Genomic DNA, 7,840 nt, shown 5'->3' with positions numbered 1-7,840 from the left:
TGGCAACAAACAACCACACAAATTTTAACAAGTCAAGGGAAGAGGAAAAATAAAGCATTGGTTTTTTTTCTTCCACAGTTCACTCCTGACCTTGCAAAAAAAAAAAAAAAAAAAAAAAAAAAAAAAAAAAAAAAAAAAAGATGGATTATTGGTTGTATTATAGGAAATGTGCATTCTGTAAAAGAATGACAAATTAGGTTTGCATTCTAAAGGAAAAGCCATTGGCTCATAATTTCTGCTTATTTCTTAGTTGTCAGAGGTTTGCAGTAGACAGGACTCTTCCTGAAGGACATATTAGCTTTTTTTTTCTGACAAGGTCAACCCAACAGTACTTACACCTAAACTAACTTTGTGTGCATTAACCAAATTTGTCAAAGTCCAAAAAAGCAGTGCTTAGAGTGGTACCCAAGAAATTACTTAATAAACCCAACTGCTAGATTAACTGTCTTAAACCTCTTGTGACCTGGGACACTGGGACCCCTCTTGTGTTATGTAGGTATTACACTTTTCTCCACTCAGCTGCATAATATTCCTGTGCTAAGAATTTATACAGAAAGCATCTGCCACAATGCAAATGCAGCTGAACAGTTGGAAAGGAAGGAAATTGCCACGAGAAAATCATTAAGTTGTGTTGGTCTGTGGTGACCACACAGGATTCTGCTCTTCCCAAGAAAATACAAAATAGAATACCAACAATCAAGAGGAATTTCCCACTGCTGACTCTGACTACAGAGTCTCTCCATGCTGGGCATTGAGAAGATAGGCTAGAAAGGATCTTTTCTGAAAAACATACATGGCAGTAATGAATTCTTCAAAGGAAAGAGAAGTCACATGGAAATATCAGTCACCAGTCAGCTGGAGCTTCAGTGCTGAAGAACTTGAAAAGAATGTAGAGTGAAGATAAAAAATCCAACTAATTGCATTGCTAGAAGGATCTCACATACACATCTTTTGCCTCACTTGGCCAACCTTTTGGGAAGACAGTAGCTGCTAGAGAAATCGGAAGAATTTGGCAGTTTTGGTGGTCAAAACCACAATGAATTGCTGTGACCTGGCCCCCAGATCCATTTGGATGACTGGTACAATGAAGACAATGGTCTGTGCTCACTGCTGGTTGCTGAACAAGAAACTTCAAACCATCCACTTCACCATTCAGAAGGGGTTCTGAAAAGAGCTTTGAATCAGAGAGGTGAGATAAATGTGGTGGGTACTTCACAGGAAGCATTAAGAGAAACAGCTGTAGATCTACCTGAAGGCACTGCCACCCAAGCTCCATGTCTTAGTTTCTAAGAAGAAACCCTAAGGAGAAACCAGCCCTGAGCTCTTGCCCAGTGTGCAAGTCAGATATCAGCCCTGAATCCAGTGGGAATTAGGAGCCTCACTGCACTGGTGCTGAACTAAAATCCTTTCCCCAGATTGTTCCAGCACCAGCTCCAGTCAAGATGCCAAGATGATGCTTGTCAATAGAGCAGCTGAGGCATGACCCCCATGTCAGAAGTGATATCATCAAATAGGCCTTTTGGAAATCATTTTGTAGAGTTGCAGTTTCAGACTCTGGGAGGCCAAAATCGCTTACACAGTCTAGTTCAGATAATCTAATTAAATACTTTTATCAGATTAATTATCCTTTGAACAATAATTATGATTAAGGAGCTTCATACCCACTCTGCAGGGAGAGCCAGCAATAATGAATAAATGTTACTTCTCTAAAGGTCAGTTTTGATGACATTTTGACATGTAGAAACTGTCCAAACACAGTCAATACAAGAGGTTTCTATGCTATATTGTGACCTCCTGGACTCAGCTAGAGAAGCTTAGAATTTCCCACATATCCCTGTGACTCTGGGGAGGTGCAATTGAAGATGGACAAGGACACCAGTTCAGTTTTGGGTTTGCTGCAGGCAGTGGGAGGGTTGGTGTAACTGATCTCTTCTGTAGAATAGGAGAGGGAAGGTGTTCTAGGAGACACAATTTTGCCTACTTTCCCTTTGACACTGGTGTTGGTGAGGTGGTCCTACCACAACAATCCACTCCACTATGAACCAGCCCTGCTCCATCCTTCCCACACCTCCTGCCACTCCTGTGTGGGAAGATGATGGCAGATGACTAGAAAATAAACTAAAGCCAGAAGGCCATGACTCTTTCTTAATCTGAAACTATGCCATGGACCTCACCCATGATCTACACAAAATGAGCCAAACCACTGTGGCTCTTTACCTGCTTATATAATTTGTGCTGGCCATTCTCCTGATGGCCTTCTCCCAGACAAAGACACTCCAGAGTTCTCCTCGTGGGCTAATGCATTGCATCCCAGCCAGGGAAGAAACAGATCTCACCCATTCAAGGCTATGCACATTGCATTTCCTACTTAATTCCCTACATACTGCTTTTAATCAATCTGTAGATTTCTTTTGTCAGTCATAATTAGAGAGGAACATTTCCTTCCCCAGGGTGTAGTTGTGTAGCATAATGATTTTCATTAATAGGTGAGGGAACAGAGTACAGAATGTGGTGATCCTGGGCCTGAACATACATCCATGAAATGGCAAGCTCATGAGTTAATGTCTGAGTGGGAAAGGGGGCAGAGACTGTAGAGAAAGCCAGAGGGTGGCTGTCTGTGAAATGGGTCTCTCTTCTAGCCTCAAGTGTAGTGCTCTGGATATAGCAATTACTGCAAGCTGCTCCACAGGCCAGATAAACAGTGCATCAAAGCCAGGATGGTGGTATCAGAACTCATGCATGAGGAAGATGCATTATGGAGCATAGTTTCAATTATTATATTTGCCAGCTCCACTTGTGAATTCACCAGCTATGATAAATGTTATTATCTTGTTGTTTGCTGTGTATTTCTCAAAGTGAACTAAAAGACAACGCAGCTTAGAACTGGGAATATTAATTACTAATAAAATTGCAGCATTAATTTTTCCCCCACTACCCCTCCTTTTTTTTTTTTCCCCAATCTGTTGTGGGTGTTAATAAATGGAGCACTCCTTGTCAGAAAGGAAGGTGAAGAAGGGCTTTGGGATATTTATTAATTACAATATTCACAGAAGGAGAGACAAATGACAGCTGAAGGCTCCAGGGATAGTATTTCCAGCCTAAAATTAGCAGGCAGCTTTGAATGACTGGATTCCATAAAGCAAAATACAGCTGTATAAATTTTACAGGTTGACTGTTGGTGTTAGGTCTTACTGCTTTCCCTTAGGTTTAGGAAATACTGTCCATGGTGAGCAGTAGTTGGAGGCACTGACAGAGTATTTAGCAGTAAACAGAAAAAAGGTTCACGTGCCATTCTCAGGAAAAGGGAATAAATCAGGACTCATTGCATGGCACCCAAATCAGCTGGCTTGAGGAAGGCCCTGCCTACCCAGACCTTAGATAAGGAGAGAATTTGCTCATGTCCTTTTGCACTTGGGAGCACCAGGAGGAGGAAATAGCATCACTAACATAATATAGAGAGAGACCAGCACTGCTTAGGGTGGGCTGGCTGAATAAAATCTTGGTTTAAATGGAGCCAGCAGCAAAAACCTGACTGGAGAGTCAGGAGCCCTGTGAATCTCCCCATCAGCAGTTGTCAGTGGAACACTGGGGTGGGCTTTGACTGAGCAGAGGACAGTCAGTGTACCAGACTGATTCTACACATAGGAATGCTCAACAGTCCTTCAGCATCACCTCACAGCCATTTCAACTGGAAATGGCAGAACTGCTCCTGCTTCTGAAAAAAATTTATTCTTTCCCAATTTTCTTTTTGCCTTCCTACTACTTTTTTGGGGGTGAAAGTTCCTTTGCTATATTCATTATATGCATCTTAAAGAACTGAAAATGGCATTTTGGCAAAGGGTTTAATCTATTTTTCATGGTTTTAATTCAGCCTCTGAGCTCAGACTAACAGGCAAAAGTGTCCCAGGGCACCTTCCATCCATAATCAATTTCTCTGTGTTCACTGTCACACTATTCCATTTGTTTCAATTTTGGTGAATTGTTATGATAGCCAATCCTTTTTCTTACTGAAGTTCCCAAAATAAAGTTTTATATAAAAGTTAGATGGCAGCAGGCTGGTCACAAAGGCAATATTTTCTTTTTCTAGTTCTGTGTTACATATCTCTGGTTTATGGAAGTAGCAGTGGTGCAATTCTCATTGTCATTTGTGCAATAATCCAGTCAGTAATAGTGTCTTGTTGAAATATGCATGAAAAAGTCCATAACATTAGTGTAATGGACACACTCCAACACATCTCTCTCATCTGGCTTCCTCAGAAAGATTTTAAATGACTGTCTTAATTAGATCTTAATATTAACTGGAATATTACATAAAGCTAAATGAGGATATAAACTTCATCTGAAAGCTACTTCTGCCCAAACCCCTGCCCTCTGGTCTGCACACACCCCAAATAGTTTTGGAACATTTTCATGCTCCATCTTGGTTCCACTGACTGCACCTTTTTAAGCTTTTAGCAACAAATCAAGCTTTATTTTTTCCTTAACAAAAAGCTTCCAAATCTATCAGAGAAAACAAGGAATTACCTTGCTTAGGTCAGATTCACAATAATCTTGATTACTGCCCTGGCATTTCATTGATCAAAGCACTAGGGAACTAATGAGAGAATGTACAATACAGTAGATTAACTTGGTCACTTCCCTCTTTTCTTTTTTTCTTCTTCTTCTTTTTTTTTTTTTTTTTTTTTTTTTTTTTTTTTTTAAATAATGTCTGTTTCATCGTAAAGAGCTGTTTCTGGGACTTTAAACAGAAGTTTATTGCTGAAGGTCATTGTACATTTTCTCCATTCATTAACAACCAAGAAGCTATTTTGGACTCTTGAAGGAAAATCTAAACACTCCTTCCAGGGCTGCCCCACTACAGGCACCTCTGAAAAGCAGGTGCATGTACAAGGTTCTGGCAGTGCCTGTTGGATCACTCAGGATATTCCTTACACTGAAAACCAGGTAGAGACTTGTGCCTGTATTGTTCTATTAAGTTTCCTCTTGTTTCCATATCACAGCATGCTCAGTCAAAGCTATTTTGGTGCTTCACTGATCAAACTGATTTTTCCCTTTGATGATAATATGAAATATTATAGGATAATAGGGTTGTTATATAATCAAAGTCGACAGCAGGGAGCTAAATTTGTGTTGTTTTGATGAAGAGCACATTAGTGTGACATAAATAGACTAATCTGATTTATTATTATTATTTCTAATGCTTAATAATAGGGAAGGGTAGGGGAAATGAGACTCTGGGGAATGAGAGTGCATCACAAAGTGATAGCAGACATTAGGATGTCTAGTCACAAGCAACACCACTACTACCTGCTTTAGCTGAATTTCCAAAGAGAGAGTAACAAGCAAGAGAAGTTGTTCTGAAAGAGATAATATCTAAAGTGGAATAAAACCAATAATGTACTAGCAAAAATATTCTGTGAAAAGCAGTGTTATGAGAAGAAACCATGTAGGGCAATAAGAATCCAGAGACAGACCTGACAAAAGTCAGCTCACCTTTCACTGACTGATTTTTCATGTTTAACTGAAAAGCTGGGATTAACCTTGGACAAAAGCTTTCCTTTCATGATTCAGTCTGTCCCAGTTCCAGACAGCCCAAGCCATTATTCATACATCAGCCAAGAACCATGAAAACAACTAAAGAGAGAGGCAGATTTTGCCTCGTGTTCTGATGTGCACACGTGAGAGTTCTTGTGTCTGGCTGCTCACAAGGCAAAGTCCTGCAAGAGTTTCCTGGCAAATGAAACATTCTGCTCCTTCAAAATCCCACTGTGGCAAAAATGCAGGTTGGAGAGAATCAGCCAGAAAATGAAAAAAATAAGGGTGTTTGAAAATCCCAAGGAATGCAGATACATTCAAGCACACCAGTTTCCCACATACACACTGATCACAGCTTTTAAATTTAAAAGTGTGGCTACAGACATCTACTCTGGCTCCTTCATACCAACATACACAGATTTCTTCAACTACATCTACAAACTTCAACTAAGCTAAAGCAGAGCTATTACAAAGCCATTGAGTTTAAATGCAAAGACTCTAAGTGGCAGATAACCCATGGCATGCTGAGGTAAGTTTCTCCCCTGGTTAAACACCCCTTGTTTTAAAATGTACTCTTCATTTGTGGTTCCAGAGGGAAGATTCAGCTAGAGTATGTAAAGTTTTCAACCTCTGCAGTTCAATATTTTTTTAGGACATTTAAAGATTATTTTTATATGCAGCAGAAACAAGAATTTCTTCTTTTCTGAAAGGAAAATAGAAAAAAAACAACTATGCAATGTTTTATAAAATGCAACTGCTTTTTTCTTTTTAAAGGTTTTGCTAAATGTCCTGTTACCAAAATTCTCTTTTGCCAGGCACAGAATTCAACTCAAATTCTGCAAAACCCCCAAATTTTTCTGCTTCAGTGTCAAATACACCCAGCAGCTGTACATGATACAGAGGTGCATAGTCCAGGCATACTTCTTATCTCCATAGCAGGAAAAGAGACATACATTTATTTTCACTTCTGGGATAACAAGCAAAGATGAAAAAAGTGAATTTGGAGAGCACCATGAACCCTATGGGCTGTCAGGGGAAGCAGCTTTGAGGTGTCAAACACTGAGGTGGTTTAACTCATCCTGAAATTGCTTTTTTAGGTATTCTTGCTTTGATCCTTCTGCCATCAGCATTTGCCCCAGGACATGGTACTGGTAGCAGAGCACTGAGGCACCCAGCACGCCCCACACATTACTCTGACAAAGTCCATCCTCATTAAAAATCCTGTTGGCTCTTCACCAATCTTGATGGAGGATTTCATGCCACAGCAATTTCTACACCCAAAAAAGCTGAGTAACGAAGTCATGGGCAGCTTGCTTGTCATTTACTTATTGAAAGACAGATGTGGAGAACATGAGCATAATTAGTTAATAATTTAAAGCCAATGAGAAGACAACAGAGGAGGAATGAGCATTATTTCTCCCTAATAATGCTCTTTATAGATGCCTCTCTGAGAGGGTATCAATGTCCATCAGCACACAGAGCTCAGGGCTGGGCACACACCATCCAGTTTTAAGGGTAAAAAAAGGATTATTGCTTTTACACTGAGAGCACAAAATGGTAGAATCAGCAGGAGGTGATTAGTGCCAAAAATAAATGGGTTTTGTATGGCAAATTAACACGGAAAGTGATTTAAAATATAGAATTAAATCAGAGACAAAGGTGCAAGTTCATAAAACTCCCAGTCCTACCCTTGTAAAATCAAAGATAAATCTCCAAAAGCACTAAATCCCATGTAATCACTGAAAATTCCTATTCTCTTAAAAGGGAGCTGGATTAGGCCTCTAATTAGGTTCTGTAAAGTCTGTTTGGTCCAGATGAACAACTGAGAGATGGACAATGTCCAAGGAACAACTCTATGACATGGTCTCAACATCCTCCACTACAACTTGCCAACACAACTGCTCCTGCTGTTTCCCTCCAAACACTGGAGTAAAGCTATTTTTGCCTGTTACTGCTAAATGCATTTTGCCTTTGCCTAGCAAAAAAAGCAATATCACATCTAATCTCACAAGTTCCCAGTGAGCCAAACACAAGATACTGTCCCTTGAATTCTTCCTGAGACCAACAAAGGCTTTCCATTATTTACAAATCAAAAGCATTTAGAGACAATCATCTTTATTTTTTTTATTTAAAACAAGGAATGCCCTGTCCCTATTATATAAGAAAAAATATACATCCTCCTATTTATACCCATCTTAACCAAGCATTCCAAAAAATATAAATCCTAGTCATGCAGGTAATTGCTGCACAAAATAATAATAATAATAATAATAATAATAATAATAATAATAATAATAATAATAAT

Source organism: Erithacus rubecula (assembly GCF_903797595.1).
Source record: "Erithacus rubecula genome assembly, chromosome: 3".
Classification (NCBI taxonomy): Eukaryota; Metazoa; Chordata; class Aves; order Passeriformes; family Muscicapidae; genus Erithacus; species Erithacus rubecula.
This window is presented reverse-complemented; position numbering follows the sequence as displayed.